Here is an 18,759-nt window from a genome sequence, read left to right on the forward strand (position 1 = left end):
AACCTCCCTGTCACGATGACCTTGTTGTGGTAAGTTTTTCTTGTGCCCCTATTTGGCAACACTGAACCGAGGGAACAGAAACAAACGGAAGCTTATAATTCATATCGATCGTACTGCAGTACACCTCCAATACTTTTCTCTCGACTTCATGATTAATATTCTTCTTCACACTGTAACACTGCTCAGTATGGCGAGGTAATGGGCGAACTGAACAGAATGAAAAACTCTTCGCAGCGCAGCTTTCCACGGCCGTAGGGGTGAGGGTGTGAAACTCTGGCCAGGCTTCTACGAATCGAAGCTCATCATAAATATTCATCAACATTGTGACCGGATTTTCTGTGGCCCCCGTTCCAAGTTCTGGACTTTGTTCCCTGCCCGTACGCAACGCTTATCATTCGATCTTTCACTCATTCATTCGTTCGAAGCAACAAACCGTGCTTAACTGGCCCTTTCCCTTTGCACGACCACGTCTTCAACACGACGGCATATTGAAACCATTGCCGATACGGTGGAAGGATAAAACTTCGCTCCAAAGAATGACTAATTAAGCTTACCCTCCAAGCGACACCACTTCAGGTGTTTTCTTTCGAGGCCGTCTAGGTGCTGGTAGAAATATCATATTTCCAATCCGGGTGAGCCAGTAGGGTGAGCCAGTAGGGTATGGGAAATCTCATGCTTGAAGCGATTCAGCTGAAGGCAGAAATGATTTATGAAGCTTTTCCTTTCCGATGATGGATCAATGATGTTTACGTGTGTGTGTGTGTGAGTGCGTTTATTTTTTTAAGTAAACATTCCAGGAAAACAAACCCTAAAGAAGCATTATATTTTCTCACATTAAAACCTGTCTATATTCCTATTTTTCGTAGTAAAAAAAACATTCCCATGCAATATAACAATTAATGCACGAGCCTAACATTCAAGCACATATATAATTCAATTAAGTTAAATATAACAGTTTCTAGGTTAAGTTCAAAATTCCAAGATTCCTAGTTTACGATAACCGTTCCTTGTAAAACCGATCCATGCTTCCATTTGCAATCCATTCCAGCGGGTGTGATGGTGAAGGAAAATTATGAAAGCATGCAGAAAGTTTTCCATTCTATTTATCAACACTTCAGGAGAAAGAGCTGGAAACAAATGATGCTCTGCTCGTCCCGCACCGGTGACAATATTTCTGAGGAAATGGCAATTTCTATAAAACAGGTCGTAGACGTGATTGTGCAGCGAATATCGCCACTTCTAGCTGAACAAACTTTCCCACTTTAAGATGGCAGATTATCGCCTGAATAAGTTTTAATCCAGATTAATTAGCTCGTAAACTAAGCCATACGCATGAGTTGTACCGTTTAGCTCGATGGTTTATGTCACGCTGAAGGAATTATCAACGGATTTTGCAGTTTGTATTTCTAGTCTGTATTTGTATTTTATGTATAAAATAATGCTGAAACAATCACAGGAAAATTATTTTTTAAATATACGATAAGAATTAAAAACTTTGTTTTGTAGCGCCTTCATGATCTTTGACATTGCTTTTGGTAGAAAGAAAATACTTTAGAACACTTCATAACATTTCATCTTGACATAAGGCATCATTTAACACCGAACCGCATTGCAGACTATTCATCTGTAACATTCAATGTACATTTGTTAAGCTTTAGCTGTAGTAGCAAGAAAGATTGATGAGATTCCAACCTTCTAAAGGTATGCACCACATGGCTATTTTGCACCTACAAAAGCAACATCCACAAATCATTCTGCCTTAACGATGGAGAAAATAGTAACGAAAAATGTTTTTGAATGGATTGTGTTGGGATGCATTTCATCATTTGAACTGACAACTTGAATGCACACTACTGGACAACTAATACTTATACAAAAGTTACATTCATTGCTTCATTGCAACAACAAGTAAAATAAATAAAAGTAGACAAAAACATTCACAGTTGTCACAAACAAAATACAAAATACGTCTCCACAGCAAAGACACCAGCACGACTCTGTTGCTGAATATTTGCAAGTAGCTATTTTCGAGATGAAAATTCCAATCTTCTTCCGTACATTTCCTCGTTTTGCTCTGAAAATGCGGAACTGGTTTTCGGGGGGAGGAAATGTGACTTAATAAAATTGTAACTATCAGGACATTGTCGTAAGCGAAAGAAAAATTCAAAATGACAGCTTCCGGGAAGAGTCACAATGCTCTGTGTACAATGGTTTTTTCCTTTTTTCTTTTTTTTTGTTTTGTGTACCAAGTCTCTCTTATTTTGTCATTCCGTAAAATCCCGGAAATGCTCGATAGGCACACACTGTGTTTTAAACAAATTTAAGAGGAAAAACAGCAAACACCCACTTACACCCCCCCGGGGTGGATGTGCGTGATGGGTGCGATAACGGGTGATGCTTGGCGTTACTGGCGTCGATAAAATTCATAAGCGTTTGCCAGAAGCTAAGTGAATTTTTGTCATGAAAATTTAATTAAAATCGTGCCATATTTATTCTTTCGCGTGTATGCTGGATGTAACGCCTTTGTTCGTATTCACCAGTGAAGGAAAGGAAACCGTTCTGGAAGGGAAAAAATATGCATGACAACATATTTTCTAATTTGGTGTAAACATTTTTCACAGTAAATTGTTATTTTTTTGGGGACGAGAAATTTCTTTAAATGAAAGCAAAAATAAATCTGTGAATGGTTTCTGAATACAAGACTCTAACAGAATATTCGTTTTCACCAGTTTAGCTAAAAAGTTTATTGAATACCAAAATTCAAAACTAAATCTGCACCTCAAAGCAGTTCCGAAAAATAAATAATTACAATTTTGATAATCACCAAAGTACGTAACATGCACAACCCACTTGTCCATAATTTGGCCGTTTGCTCACCGACCGGGTGTAATAATTATTAGTTGCCTAGGGTACCCTCTTGCGCTACGCAGGATACCGAAAAATCTGAAACCATTGACTAACGAGTGAAATATTCAACATTTCCTGTTCCGAACATTTTGTCGAGACAAACAAAAAATCAACCCCCCTTTCCTATATGCCAAAAATGGTTTGCTGTTTTACTCATATTTTGGATGAAGGAAATTCGCTCCAATTACCTATTGCGTGTACATCGGAGTACATAACCCTTTTACCTTTTACGATGCACCTGCAGCAAAACCTCCACAGCACCCTTATAGAAGCTACGAACAACAAAACACGTACAAAACTGTTGTTCAAAACTGAACATCTTTCTCCCGTTGGTCCCCTTTTTCGAGAACGGAGTTTAATAACGATTGTGCTCATTATCAGCACCCAAAGGATAGGAACAAAAGGGAGATCCGTCGTTTATGTGTGCGTTCGGGTGTCCTAACTTTGTATGTGTCCGGATAGTATGCCCAGAGTATAGTTTCCGCTCGGTCTCAACCTGTCCGCAGCAGACTCCGATCTTCGACACGCGAAAAGAGAGAAAAACACGGCACTGTAAGGGAGGATTGAAAAAAAAACTCCGCTTCAGACTCTGGAATTAACAAGAACCGGAAGAACTGCTTCTCAGCTGTCACCGGCAGACGGTGACTGGAACCGTGTAATCCTGCCCCACAGGATGCACACACACACTGGCAGGTGGGTCACAGCTGGTCCGGAGGTGAACTGCTTTAGGATGGCTAGATTCTATGTCTGTGTAATTAAAAGTTGTTTTGTGTAGTGTTTTTTCTTTCTCTCTCTACTGCGTTGGTTTTTGTTATGTATTGTGTTCTCCTTTTTAAACCGGTACTTGAGCCACATCCATTATTCAGGTCAACCGGGTGGGGTTGAAACGAGACCTACTTGTGTAGTAACTACAAGATCCGCTAAAAGATGGCACGTAACCGTACCTCGTACTGTTCTTGAGGAATAACTACATTTTATACTATTTATCTTGAACGTACAGTTTAACAACAATTTACCAACGCTAAAAAGTGCAGCAAATTTTACGTTAACTCTAGAAAAAGCGAACTAACTTTTAAATTTATCCACTTTTAAGATGCCGAGAAGTGAAACTTTTAAAACGTATTTAGGTGCATAATTGAATTATGTTTGTAAGCATTAAAACTCGCTAGCTATCAAAGAATTTTTCACAAATGTTTTGTCGGTTTTGCAAAGCACTATCGCACTCATTTTCCGACCTATTATCTAAGACTGAGTCTCCGGAACACAAAACGTTCAATTAGCAAACCCACCAGGGAGATAAAAACTAGTTCAATAATTCCATTAAGCCTTCGACCATGCCATATCAATAATATCCGACAATAACATGTGTTCCATGGCGTATCCCACACCCGAAAGGCATCCGTTTACGAGGCTAACTAACAGACAATAATCTGAAATTGGTTTCAATCGAACTTAATTACAATCCTATTGCATCTGACATACACATATTAAACGATTTCTCATCTCTGAATCGCACATTAAGAAACGTAAGCTTGTGTCAGCTATGAATGAGCTGTGGCATTTTGCACGGTATGTAAATGAATTGTTTATACTTAACACAAATACTATGAATGAAAATATGGGATTACAGTGGAACGCCGATTATATAGGTACCTATTATACGGGTGGGAAATGACAGTTACCAAGGCGAATTGACATATTAATTGCAAACTGATGATGGAAAAAAATAAAAGGCTCAATAGGCAATAGGCTAGTTCGACCAAATAGGACAGATTTATTTTGCAAAGTGCAACTAATAAAATTAACATCTAGTTTTGGAAAAAAATCCACCCTTTACACGCTAAACACCATTATCTATCATTAAAAAAAGATTGTGCCTATTATCCGTGATATTCGCTTATCCAGCAAGGGCTTAATTAAAAAAATACAAATCAAGATACCTGGTGAAAGCTTTGTAGAAAGCTAAAAAAAATTCCATAAGATACAGTCAAAATTTAAATATATTTAGTAATATTAATAGTAAATGTCGAATATTTTAAAATATAATTAAATTATTAACCTCAGCTCAGGTCACCAATACACCCAAGCCATCCTTCATTAAAAAAGAAAATATTAAAATCTTCTTCCCCTCTAGCTATCGCAATCCTAAATTTGTCATTTAAATGCGAAGTAATTCAAGTCCCTTTTGTATTTCATCTGTAAGTTTTAGTATGTTTAGTTTTCAGTTTTAGTAATTTAAATCAAAATTAAAGAAAATAAAGCCAATATGCAGACCTTTCGTACAACATTTAGAATAACTAACATCAACATATAAGATATAACAATAACAACTCATATTAAATTTTCTGTCAGAACTTTTTAATTCCTTTTTTCTTTTTGCTCACCGATTCTCCTCATAACAATCGGGTTTCCCACAACAAATACAAAAGCTTGATCTATTTCATCAATAAAATCCTGTGCTTGTTTGCACTCTCCTTCTTTGTTGATAGAGACGCAGGTAAAGCAATTCAATTAATTCTTCCATAAAATCTAATAACGAAGCGATAAATCTCAAAGCAAATTTAAAATCCACTCTGGCACGATAACCACACACCTGCCGGTAAAAGCGTGAAGACGCCATGTGCATTCATTGCTGCAACTAATCGTTAGCAAACCACCCGCAGCAAAAGACTTTTTATTCTATTTATCCATGCATGCTAAAACCTCTCTCCCACATACACGCGAGACAGATTCCATTTTTTTTTTGTACGCAATTTCAAAGCTAAATGCCTCTGAAACCACCCATCCATTTAGCTGATATTAAAGATCGCAGAGAATGTGGGAAATGGAAGTTTCTGTTTTCGTCCTTTTTTATCCTCCTCTATCACTGTTTGTTTGTCCACACATCGTCGTTCGAAGTGGAAGAAAACATCACCTCTATCAATGGCCGGCATTAAAGCCTTGCAGCCATTCGTGCTATCGATTCCTGATACGTTCACTATTTGCTTAGCAATCGAATATAAAAACGACATCGAATGGAAGAGCCTCCAACCAAAAAACGCAAAATGAAAGGCTAAAGTATGCATACACATAGAGAAAGAGAAAATAATACAACAACAAAAAAACATCAGAGCAAACAAATTGTTCAGATTGTGATGCGAATTTTTTCACCCCCCCTTCACATGGTGTGTCGAAGGCCCGGAGCATCAAACTACCCGGAAGCGGAAGTTCAAAGCCCTTCCCAGCTCTCAAGCACCATCTCTAAGAGGGGGGTAAAAATGTCGAGCATGGGCTCGAGAGTCGCGGCAAACATTCTATGCACTGTATCGCATATCATCGGTCCGACCACATTGGGGCCGTTTCGTACCCAGGCCCGGGCTTCCAAGAATGAAGCGGAAGAACCAACGGCAGTAGGTCTTGCCGCTAGCCGCACAGTTTCTGTGCTAACGAGTAAAAGCAAATAAAAATCTGATAGAAATTCATGAGACTGTCGTTAGATTGCCGACCGACGGAGGTCCAGCCAGCCAACCAGTCAGCCATATCCTGGACCACCATCTCCTTTTGACCAGAAAATCTTCCTTATATCTCGATATAAAATGAAGAAACGAAGGAGCACAATCGACACGATGCTGGGCCAGTCTTCTGGGTTTAAAAATAGCTAGAACCGGTACAAGCGAAAGCTACGTCTTGTCCATTTTTGGAACAGGCTTGTTAGCATAGATATTTGGCAAAAGCCTAACCAGTTTATAAATGCTGAATCGATTGAAGTTTTATAACTTTGTTTGGTGCTTGTTATTGGGTTTGACTGAGGCGAATATCTTGATTGTGTCAGTTCAGCAGGGATTATGTAGAAATTAACGCAAACAGTTAAGTATTACATGTCTCACACTGAGTACATTATTTTTAAAAAAGTATCAAATACAGAATTTTCAAGTTACTGTCGTAAATTTGAAGCCAATTACAATAACTGTTTTCTTTTTCAAGTTGAAGTGAAAGAAGTAGAGCTAAATGTGGAATCTATTCTTTTCATTTCATTTCATTTATTGTTGGTCTCAAGTGTTTAACAATATAAAACTTGCAACTAAAGAGAGAAAAAATTAAGACTAAATTAAGCCTCCACAATACTATCGACTATGAAATAGGAAGGATCCCGTAAGCAGAAAAAGAAGACAACTAGTATTAGATAAAGAAAAATGAAAAGGAGAACTACAAAGAAGTGGACAGTTAGAAGGAAACTGAGCGGAGGAGAAAAGAGCGAAAAGAAAAAAAAACGATAAGTTGAAGTCAAAATGGTTAGAAACCAAATTGAAGCTCCTTAGACAATTAAGCCATGGATCGTTCGGCCCATGTAGAGTGCGACGAGCAGCGATAGCGAGCGGAAGTGAAATAGATCAAGCATCAAGCTCACATTTCACATCTCACATAATTACAAAGATGACATGATGTATGGGACAATTTAACAACAAAATTAAGAAAATGGGAAGGATTCTACTTCTACTTCATCACATTGCAGTTTAACTTGAAAATGATCCAGAAATCACTTCAGCTTTATTACTTGAAAATTCGTTCTCGAACTCCAACATCTTATGATGGTTAAACATCTTTTAAAATGTGGTATTTCAAAATCGTATCAAAAGTAAATTAAAAAAGATAGACAAAAAATGTTTTTGTCTAAAAGGAATTCAATAAACTCATTTTAAATCGCTCTCGTTGTGCATCCATAATTGGATATTCAAAGTGCCATCTTCATTGTTACACTCTCAACAAACATGCTATACACAATGGGTAGATTTTTTCTCCATTTTATCGTTTCATATTTTTCATAGATGCTGAAATTAATTACTTGAACTAGTGGTTATTCACCACTTCACCACAAACTACAACCCACAGTGAAAAACAAACACGTTATAAGTAATTGCCACTGGTTGGCAAATGGTGTGCCACAACGCTCCAAGTGTTGCTGCAATCTGTGTTTTAAAAAAAAGAAGAAGAAATAGCTAGGGAAAAAACACACACAACATCCGACCTACCAAACAAACGATGCTAAAGCATAATCCTTCAAAACCAAAACCACTGAATCGCCGTTCTAGGCACCTCGTCGAACAGAACTCGTACGACGCCTTCCCGACGGTAATGAATGGGTTGCAACATAATCCACAATCATCCTTGCCGGTCGAGAAACATCGACAAAAAACACACACACACAAAATCCCCCAAATGCCTCCTCACAACCCTCCCACCGGCCATTGGATCGACACCAAACAACAACGTTTCATAATCATTATGTTTCCTGCGCCCAGTACGCCCATCTTCACACCGGGCATCCTGGTACGGTTCGATGATTCGTTTTCATTTATCGTCTTGTTTATCTCGTTTTCGGGACGCCATTTTCCCCGGCGAACAATAACACGCCCGGGAACAACAACTATAATTCAAAGCCTTGGGAGGGGAGGTCAGCCAAAGGGTGAACCGTGAGCCGTGGTGTGAACCTTCCCACAACGGGGCCATCTTTTATACATCGCAGGATTTTTCTCCCTCCCTCAAAACGACTACAGTTTTGTGGCATCCTTTCGCTTTTGCGAGCTTTTTTTTCAGTCTATTTCATTTCCTTCTTTTTTCTCGCTTCTGTGTTCTGTTAGGTAAAATGGCGAAACTGAAGGTGCTTTATTATACGTACGTCTACCGATCGTTTCGCTCTACCAATCCATATATCCCTCACACGTATAGGGAGCGTGTAACGCCGGAAAAACGAAAGACATTTGTTCTTGCAGTGCCGGTGTACGCTCGTCGACAGCAAGCGGCGACAAAACTGCCACTTTTAAGCCCACGTTGCGGCACCGTATGTGACAAGCATCTCATAATGATTTTCGTGCTTTTCCAAAACCCCGTTCTGGTGCGCTGGTTAACACGCTGGTAAATGAGGTATTACACTGTGTTCCTTTTTCGGGTAGCGAAAACAAGCTACCCGCTGCCAACACACACACATACACACGGGCCCCTGATCTTTTCCCATCAAATGGCATCAATTTTCACACGGCCCCGTTGGGAACGGACTGTTATTTGTTGCGGGCATGAATCGCTGGCAAAGGATCACCTTCACAGTATCTTTTATTTATTTTTGTTACGTTTGCTTTTCTGCTCAAGAACTGAACCCGGTTTTTTGGGGAGGTGGACGATAGCGATACATCACGGGGCGGAAATGGGTTTGACAAGGATTAAGAAGAATGTTTCTCACACATCGTCAGCGTTGTCATCCAAATAAAAGCAATTTTTACATTCAATTTTCTTGTTTACATAGAATCTTTATTTTTTCTAGAAGCCAGAAAAGCAATTGTATTGTTTTTGAAATTGTACATAGAAATTATGTCAAGAGTGTTTCATTTAACTAGTAAAGTAAAGAATTATTCGATTATTTAGCAAGAAACAATAACATTTTCGTTGAAACATAAAATATATTATAATATGTAAGAACGTTTTAGTTTTGTTTTTTATTTACGTTAGAACAGACATAAAATCGACTCAAAGTTTTAATACATGCACTTGCTGTTATTGAATTTTAATAAACTTCCTTCCCCTAAATCTGTAAGTCCTAATGATCGTTTTCCTTACAAGGATAAATTCGTTGCAACCATTGTTAGATACTTCTCAAGTTGAGATAAAACATTTATAGATAATATTGTATGTTTCCTTGCGTTCTGGAGCTTTTGTTAGATGAAAAAGCTTCGTAACTCTCAGTTATGAAAAGATCTCAAGCATTATGGATTTGTTCATATCTACCTTTAAAAGTTCTACTTCAACTTGAAATGTTCACTTAAACGGGAATTACTTTCATACTGCTGCACCTTTGTATGTCATCAATTTATTATTTTATTTGATTATTCTTTGTTTGACAGACCAATAATTTTCTGTCCTAGAACATAGAAAATCATTCATACTAATCGGGAGCCGACTTAGTACATTATCATTGCGAATAAAAGATCTTGAATTGTTGTAAAACTGTAGTAAAATTCGTTATTCTCGTTAAAATACTTTTACTTTACTTTAGGGGAAAAGTAAAACAAAACTCGTTTTTATTTTAGTTGCCACATATGGTTAAAAATTGAACAAAAACACGTCTTTCAAGATGATGACTAAACGATTCCCCTCTCGGAATGGATAAATCACCACAAAAAAACCCCCATCCAGTATCTCAAGTGAAGCTGATCATCCAGCCACTGTACGTGCGTGATAAAGATCAGATACATCTCAACGTTCCTACTCACGCTAATCCATCGACAACAGTTGGTCAAAGTGGTAACAAATTTTAACGTAATGTATTTTTTCAAAAAAGGGAGACCATGTATCAACGAAAATGGACCGCTCCATCGTACCAGGTGGGGGAGCTTTCCCTGTGCCGCAAATAAACCGAAACGTGACGTGCAAAATTCACGCTGCTTTTAATCTTAGCGTTTCCGTCTGGTCACAAATGGTCAGAACCGGTGTTTGCACCCCTTGTGGAGCTATTTGCCACCTTCGGTACATGCCAGTTCATCCACCAGAAGGGCTTTCCTTTCGTAAAAGCTTTTTCTCCCGGACCCTTCCCGTGCAAGTGGAGGAAACTCAACGCCCTACCAGCGGGATGTCGATTTTCACGTTTTCCATGCTTTGGGGAGGAAAAAACACCAAGGCCAATTTTTCTTTTTTGTGTATTCATTTGTTGCTAATGTGCCGCATTTTGAAGCTTCTAACCACTGTCGGCCATAATTATAAATCATCGCTACCTTCCCACCTGTACGGTGTGTTTTTATTTTTTTTTTTTTGTGACTGAAGGTGAATTTGTTTGCTTTATTGTTTTCCCTTCACATCACCAGAACGTCCATGCGGATTCTTTTGCTCCCGCAGATGTCAATACTGCGTTAGTATCCACACGCACCGCAAACGATACGCGATACGCAAAACAGCAAACACGTAACGCGCGTGAACACAGGAGGTCAACATTTTAATGGCGTTGGTTTATTCATGGGCCTTTTTGTGTACTGCAAAAAACTTTTACGCGTTTCATGTCTGCAGCTGCCCGGTACGGTTAGGGTTTACTTTCGCTGGGTGAAAACTCACAAAGTCTAACGGTAAAGTATGATAATGGAGTTGGAAAACAGTGCGACTGTTCGAGATATATCAAGGTGGAACAAAATTGACATGCAGCTCAAAATTCAAACAATGAAGAAATGTTATATTTGTTCACATAAGCAAGCAAGTATCAGCTACATAATCTGTACACAAAGCTGCTTTTACAATGTGCAAATTTTGTTAAAGCATAGTACTACTTTTAACATTATGGTTTTCTCTCTCTCTCTCTATCTCTCTCCCTCTCTCTCTCTTGACTTAAGTACCTATGAGGCCACACCTGGCATTTCTAGCTTACTAGATTTATGTTTAGTAGTCAGTCCTTGCTACGGAGGGACGGTCCAGATGGGATTTGATACCCAGCCCAGTCGTGTGGACCGACGCCGTTTGTTACAAACACCACCAGGGACCCTTATGGTATTATGGTAACATTTTGATATTTTTATTCGAACAGATCGTTTGGGATCCAAGCATCAATAAGCATTCTTCAACCTTATAACAATTATGTGCACTTGATTTTTTTCTTTGTTTATCTTTATTTTTAATTTTTTTATACCATTGAAATAAAACTTTTATTTTATGTACAAATGTTATAGCCTTTCGTTGACAATCACTTAACTCATGCCTTTCTACGTCGATTCGGGTATGGCTTTTTACAATTATTCAGTTGTATCATTGTACCTGCTCCTACCATCAAAATACGCAGAAAACGGTAAAACACAACTCAGCTTCCTGCTCGACGCAAAATAATCACATAAATCAAAGCGAAAACGCAATCGGAATCCAACGGCAAAAGAAAACCAGCCCCAGCAATCAACTTTCTCTCCTTCTTCCATAGGGAATACGAAGGAAACAAAACAACACTCACCAAATAACTTAAGAAAGAGGATTACTTCCGAACCTGATTTGATCATTTCGATGTGCACTGTTGTTTCCATTCCCTTTACACTCTTCGCATCCACACCCTGTTACTTAGTCATTACGATATTCTTTTAAAAAAAATTGTCAACCCACTTGATCAATGATATTGGACCGGAACGCGGTACATTGTTGTCTCGTTACAAGTAAGAAGGAAAAGCACAACGAACCGTTCCCCTTACATCGAGACTTTGTTGGCCGGATTTCTTTTCACAAGTACAAAAAACAAAACAAAACACTGCAAAAGAAACATTCAACATTACAGTGCTTCGCTTCATTTAGCCCCGGTGTTCACTTTCATTTTGCCTCCCGAGACGCTTACACCACGCTGGATCATGTGGCAAATTAATTGGAAGCCATGTTTCCACCTCCGGTCGGTGTGCGGGAACGTTTCCATTAGCAAAAAGGCACTGAAGCTGAAAAACAATGCCGAACAGATCGTGTACGTTGTGATTAACTTGACGAAGGGTTTGCTGACTGTTCTGCTACTGTCCTATCGGATGGTTGGTGAAAGATGAGACGAAAATCTGCTTAATCCGTTCATTTGCGGGCCATAAGAGACACGGTCATTCCGGTGGTCAGCAGCGAAAGATATGATTAATTAAAGAAGACATAAAGTCAAAGGGTTTGCTTACGAATTAATCACGGAAGGATACGGGAGTTGTAAAGTAATCGAAACAATCCTTAATCGTTATCGAATTTTTTGTTCATTGATTCTAATTTAATGTTATTTATCTGATTTGTTTAAACGGCAAGCTAAATCAATCAATCTTGTTCAAAGTTTCTATCTTCTGAAAAAACGATTATGTTGTATTATTAATTATGTATTATGTTGTTATGTATGTTGTATTATATCACGAAATCGAAAAGCTTGCTACTAAATTGTCTTCTTTAATGGTCTTCACGTTTAGCATCATCAAACTCATAATATACTACACACAGGTGATCCCACCAAATACGTTGCATTCATTTTTGGATCAATTGTTGATGCTGAGGCACACTGGCAGCTACAATTCATTAGAAAATTGTCTTTTGATCCAAAATACCATGAGGGTAGTTATTACAATGTAGAAAAATGGCTTTTTGGTGGCGTTTCTGGTTAATTTTCCTTATGGAAATTAAAATTGCTGCAAACTCTGTAAACAAATCCTAGTACCTTTATTAAAATGGAGGAATAATAGCTGCAAAAAAATTATTTTAAAGATTGAAAATAAAATTTTAGCCAATATTTTTGCTTTTAAAGTTCTTTCCCGAGAAATGCTAAAGTAAAGTGTTATCAAAACAGTACGAAATTGTTTAAACTCTTAACAACCTTTCATTCGTATTGGAATTGAATATTGTTATCATTTTTACTACAATTATCTTAATCATTTTGTATTCTTTCCCAATCGTTCAAAATCGTATGAAAATTGAATTATCAGTAGGCAAAGGACACGATTGCAATACTTGTTGCACGATTGTTTCATCAATTATTAATCTGTTTTTGTTTCGTATTTTAGCTGATCATGCGCATACAACAGTCTGAAAATGGAATTGCAAAAAGCTACCTGATCATGATGTCACATATCTAGCAGCTATTCGTACGTAGAATTGACGCTACTGCATGCAACAGTAAATCTCTTCGTTCCCAAGCTGGGCACCACCGGAAAGAACGTGCAAAATCAACCATTCATCAAATTCCGTTGTCTCCATCTTGCTCCATCTGGCTCTTCTTCATCACCATCCTAACGATGCTTCTCATCTAATCCGACTAAGCGTAACCATATCCGGTGCGCAGTGTTCCGTTCCATCCGTCTCCAACACACTCGTCGCATGCCGGTAGCGTAAAACTAACAAAACCCGGACTCACCCAGACCGGATGCTGGGAAACATAAGGATACAAAAAAAACTCCATTCATCTGGAACCACGTACAACCGGAAAGTCGGATAGGTGCACTAAATCCGTTTTCCAAACTCCCGGTATGGCGCGTTTTGCTTCGATCCGAGAACAAACGCACCGTATCAAGTGTTACACAGACGATAAGATATTACAACGCCCGTTGGAAAGAAGTGCGGCAGCCGAAACGCCAGCTGTACTGCAGTCCAGGCAGGTGAACAAATCAAATGACTTGTATTCTTTGGAGCGAGCGGGGGGAGAAAAAAAACGAAGATAAATCAGGAAGTGTGTCACCAGTGCCAATGGTACCGTCTGATAGAACACGTTTCCGGTACGCTTCCATTTCCATTTGCCAGCGAATAATACAAGCCGTCTTCCCACTGTGTTCCGTGCTTGTTAGACAGCTCGAACACCCGTGCGAAGAATTTGTAAGTTTTTCACGCTTCTTTTCACAGTATATTTTCATTGTGTTTTTTTTATTCTTTGTTTCTTTCAATGTGAAAGGTTTGTCCCATCCACCCTTCCCGACAGGTGTTCGCCCACTTTCTACTGCAACGGTGACAACGTAAATTGCATACCGCTCGTACACGATCGGATATCTTGGTCTGTTTTACATCCAGATGTTTCAGTCCCGGCTTCCGATAAACATCGAGCTCTGGCAGTTGGCACACCGTTATTCGCTTCACTTGCTAAAGCTCATTCCAAGAACGAAAGGATCGCATCACCGATTGCTGCAGCTCAAATTCATCGAACATGATCGACCCTTCCTGTACGACTGTTCCACGGAACACGGTTCACATGTCAGCTGGCAGGCAACTTCGATTCACCGTGTGCTTACTATTCCACGAAGAACAAAAGCACACAACAAAAGCTCGCCCACTTCATCCCACCCGGAATGGTAGGGCTTAGTTTTGCCAGCTGCTTCAAGTGGAATCGATTTATTTACACTTGTACAAATATTTACGCCAAACCAAGCCTCTCATATGTGTGTCCGTTCGATTGTCTTCACATCGCGTGCCGCTTTTGTGCGGCCCGTTCAAAGTGTGCGAATCGAAAGGCGATCCGGCCTGTGCCAGTGTGCAATGCCCGGAACGAGACATGTGTGTGTGGGAGACAAAAGTGTGAAGTCCTTCTCCTCGTTAGGATGACAGCACAATCGTGACACGTGATGCGTGACTATCACCATCGAGCCAAAGCAGGGTTTGGTGACATGTACGGGCCTCCCAATGTCGCTGTCGAGCCTCGAGATGGTAAAAGTGTCATTTCAAGCAAAGAATGGCCTATTATGCGTGGAGGGTTCGTAAAAGGGATCCCCACTGTCACTGGAGAAGCATTATCGGCTTCAACAACTTTTCGTCTAGATTTGCCGTTGACATGCTCTTCAAGGTTCAAGGTAGACCGTGGGTTGAACGTTAATGTGAATTTATTTCTTCTCTTTTTTTTGCTTCCTCCCCTCAAAAATGGTCCCCCTTTTCAAACACTAATGGTGGTAGAAAATCGTTTACTTCACGAAGCGAAACAGAGAGCAAAACAAACGTAAACTTATTTAAAGCAAACGGAATAAAATAATGCTACGGGACAGGTGGGTTGTAATTTGCTTCCTTCCAAATGAGTACATCATCGTACGAAAGGTGTTTTTTTTGCTATCGATACCTGGTTGGTATGGGGTTTGGATGCATGGAACCCTGTTGCATGTCAACCGCAACCTTCCATCAACATTCTCATCCTTCTTTCGGTCAATTGTGTTCGTTGTATAATGCCATCCATCACGAATGTGAATGCGTGCGTGATGATTGATAGTGACACCCAAGACTCTTGAGTTGTATCTTGATGTAGGATCACACACTGAATGCAACAATTCATTAAAGAAGCTTTAATAAAGACGATAAAAAGCTTCACAATTAATTGAAATTATTCGCAACGTTTATACAAAAGTAATTTACTGATTGTAATGCAATTAGGGATCATTCAACAATAACGTAACACTGATAAAGAGAAGGAGGCGGTTACACCCAGCGTTACAATTTGTTAAACAGTGGGTTCCAGCCCCATTTAAAGGTTTAATCTCTGTGTTACGTAACATTAAATATGATAAAGCCAAACATCTTGATTTATAGCGCATGAAAGGAAAATTTTTAGCTTTTCTTTTGCACAAAGCTAATCAGTAACATTATTTCGAATTACTTCGAAAAAAAAATCAAAAAAGTCGAAAAAAAGCTCTCCTATGGTTTGTTCGAGCAATGAATACCACATCGGGACAAGGTTATAGAAATGTACTTTGTGTTCCTTATGTATAGCTTATCTACCATTTAAAACATTTTATTTTGATTAGGGAAAGGTTAAAGTGTGCAACAGAAGGCTATTTCGGACCTCTAAAGAGTAAAATTACAGATAAAGGGCAGCAGTAAGTAAGGGATGAAGCTCAAGGGTAGAATGATCGCAACGTTCCACCGCGAACTTCAAGCATCATAACATCATTATGTCACTTATATTGACGACCGATGAAGAGATGAGTTGGTTAAACATAAACTTTTTGTTGTAAATCACCAGCCCAACGAAGATTGCTAAAATACGGAAAGCATAACAGTTTTAAGAAATCCTCAAACCGAGGAATTACGCCAATTATTTAAACGCCAAAACGAAGGGGTTACTGAAAGGTCTAGAAAAAAAACGGAAAAATATCTAAAATTTACTTTTTCATTAGGTTTCACAGAGTTTATTGCCGAGGATCAAGAGTCTATATGGACTGAAGAAGGTTCTGAAACCGATGATGATACACCGATTGAATGGGTAAATTTAATTCTAAAGAACTTATTTTGTTATGGGAACGGGAATGATCTACCAAATTACTACACGACTAACAGAGGGTCGGCAATGTGGTGGAGAGAGTAGCGGTGCCGACACGGCAGAACCGGAGATCAAATCCCATCCGGATCGAACCCCCGTACACAGGATTGTCTTTTCTAGCTCGGGTAAACCAAGTCAAGGAAAGCCCTTTTTTGAGGTTGTAGTGTCATAAAAAAAGAAGGATGTTACCAACGTTATATTATTGTGGGACGGGGTCAAAAATTCACCATATTTGTGTTACGTAATAGTTGTTTCATCCCTTATAACATTAAAGTCCTTTCTTGTACATTACTTTCAGATTTTTTAAAAAATGATTTTGAATTTTTGATGAAAAGTTGATTAAACTTAAAAAAAATGTAACATTTCTGTTAAACCTATCTTTAAATAAAACAACATCAATTCCTAATACATTATCGTAGCAAGACAATTGCAAGTACAGTCAGTTATTTGTTCGTGACAAGTTGTCGTTGTTGAATTAATAAGCATTCAATCTAATATTACTTCAAACTGTACACACTTTGATCTTCGAAAGCATCTCGCCGTACTTCAAACGATACATCAAACAGAAGCGGAAACAGCATTATGACAAACACAGTGTGCCAAAGTTTGTTCCCGCTTCGGTAACACGAACACGGTCTTGCATCGTTTGCCGTAGGTGGGCGCAGTGAAGCGCACATTAGTTACAGAAAATCAATTAAACTTTTGGGTAGCATCTGCATCCAGCATCGCCATCGACTCACCAACCTTCCCCATTGCTGCTTGGACGAAAGTTTTCGCAACCTACCGGTGCCGACGGCTAATGATAAACAGTGCCAGTGTTGTTTGACCCTTGTCATGTACTCCTCTGCACGACCAGTGTATTGTTTTAATGAGACAACTTTTAGCGCTACAGTGACAACGGTGTACAACAGTCTGGACGATTGAAGTGATAAGTTTGAGTGTTGCACCAAATGCAAGAAACTTTGATGAGCAAGTTTGCCGGACAAGTCAATGAAGTACGCAGTATTACCAAATTTTAACAATACTGTTTCATTCGGTTTTTTATTGTTAACAAGCTTTAATTAAGTCATCAGTTTAAAGTGGTATTTTTAATTATTTATAAAAACTATGTTTTCAACTCTGTCCGGTACTTGGACCATAATCCGATTAAAATGCCGACAGCCCTCGAATGATGTACCACTTTCATGGCAATGTATTCCATTAGTCGCATAGGAAATTTAAATACTAACAAAATTCAATAGTTTTAAGTATGTAAAATGCAAAGCGCAAATAATACGTATTGATATCTGGAAAAGCTATTATTTTCCCCTTCTCCTGCTTCGCTTAATGACCTCAAAGGTCATTTCTAGCATATTTGACTTATTTTTACCACATAGCCAGATAGTCAGTCCTTGCTATGGGGAGACGGTTCGGATGGGATTTGATACCCAGTACTGTCGTGTAAAACCGACGCAATCATGTCTTTTCATTCAATATTTGTATTGGATAATGAATTACAACCTGAAGGCTTTGGATCTCAAACCCAATACGGTGGATTAATAAGAGAAGCTCCAGGAAGCTGGATTACTTTATTATATAATGTGTCTCACAGAGAGAGACAAAGAGAGAGAGAGAGAGAGAGAGAGCTTTTATTTGTTCTAATTTTCATGCATTTATGGATTCAAAGTCTAATTTTCATGCCATTTATGGATTTTAAGAAGTTTAGAAGAAACACAATATAGAAGCAAAGTTAAATTTGGTTGAATCTGATTCTTGTTTGAAAATGATTTTTTTTTTTACATAAAAGCTTTTTGACACAATCCTCATAACAGACGTTGCAAATGTCGAAGTTGCGAACGCTTTAGAGAGAATCAAATTCATCTTGCAAAAGCTCGAGAAAGGTGCAAAGTTTCTTCATATTGTTAACGAATGTGCAGTATCTGAATATTGAAAGACTAACTAAGAGAAAATAATTTCATCAAATATAATCCTCGAAAACAATCCTTTAAATACTGTTTTGAAATGAAATTCATCCCACATTGTGTGCTAGATATCATGAAAATCGATAATTTTGTTTACTTTACCATACGGTTTACTTTTCTCACTCACTAAAACAACCAAAACTTGAATTTATAATCCCTTTTGCGAAG

The 18,759-nt window shown here is 38.6% G+C and overlaps 1 protein-coding gene across 1 annotated transcript in view; it reads right to left on the reverse strand.

The window, feature by feature from the left end:
* Positions 1–18,759, reverse strand: part of LOC125770140 (neuroligin-4, X-linked-like) — a 147,361-nt gene that overhangs the window by 110,935 nt on the left and 17,667 nt on the right. The window lies entirely within an intron of this gene.

This window comes from Anopheles funestus, chromosome 3RL, assembly GCF_943734845.2.
Source record: "Anopheles funestus chromosome 3RL, idAnoFuneDA-416_04, whole genome shotgun sequence".
Classification (NCBI taxonomy): Eukaryota; Metazoa; Arthropoda; class Insecta; order Diptera; family Culicidae; genus Anopheles; species Anopheles funestus.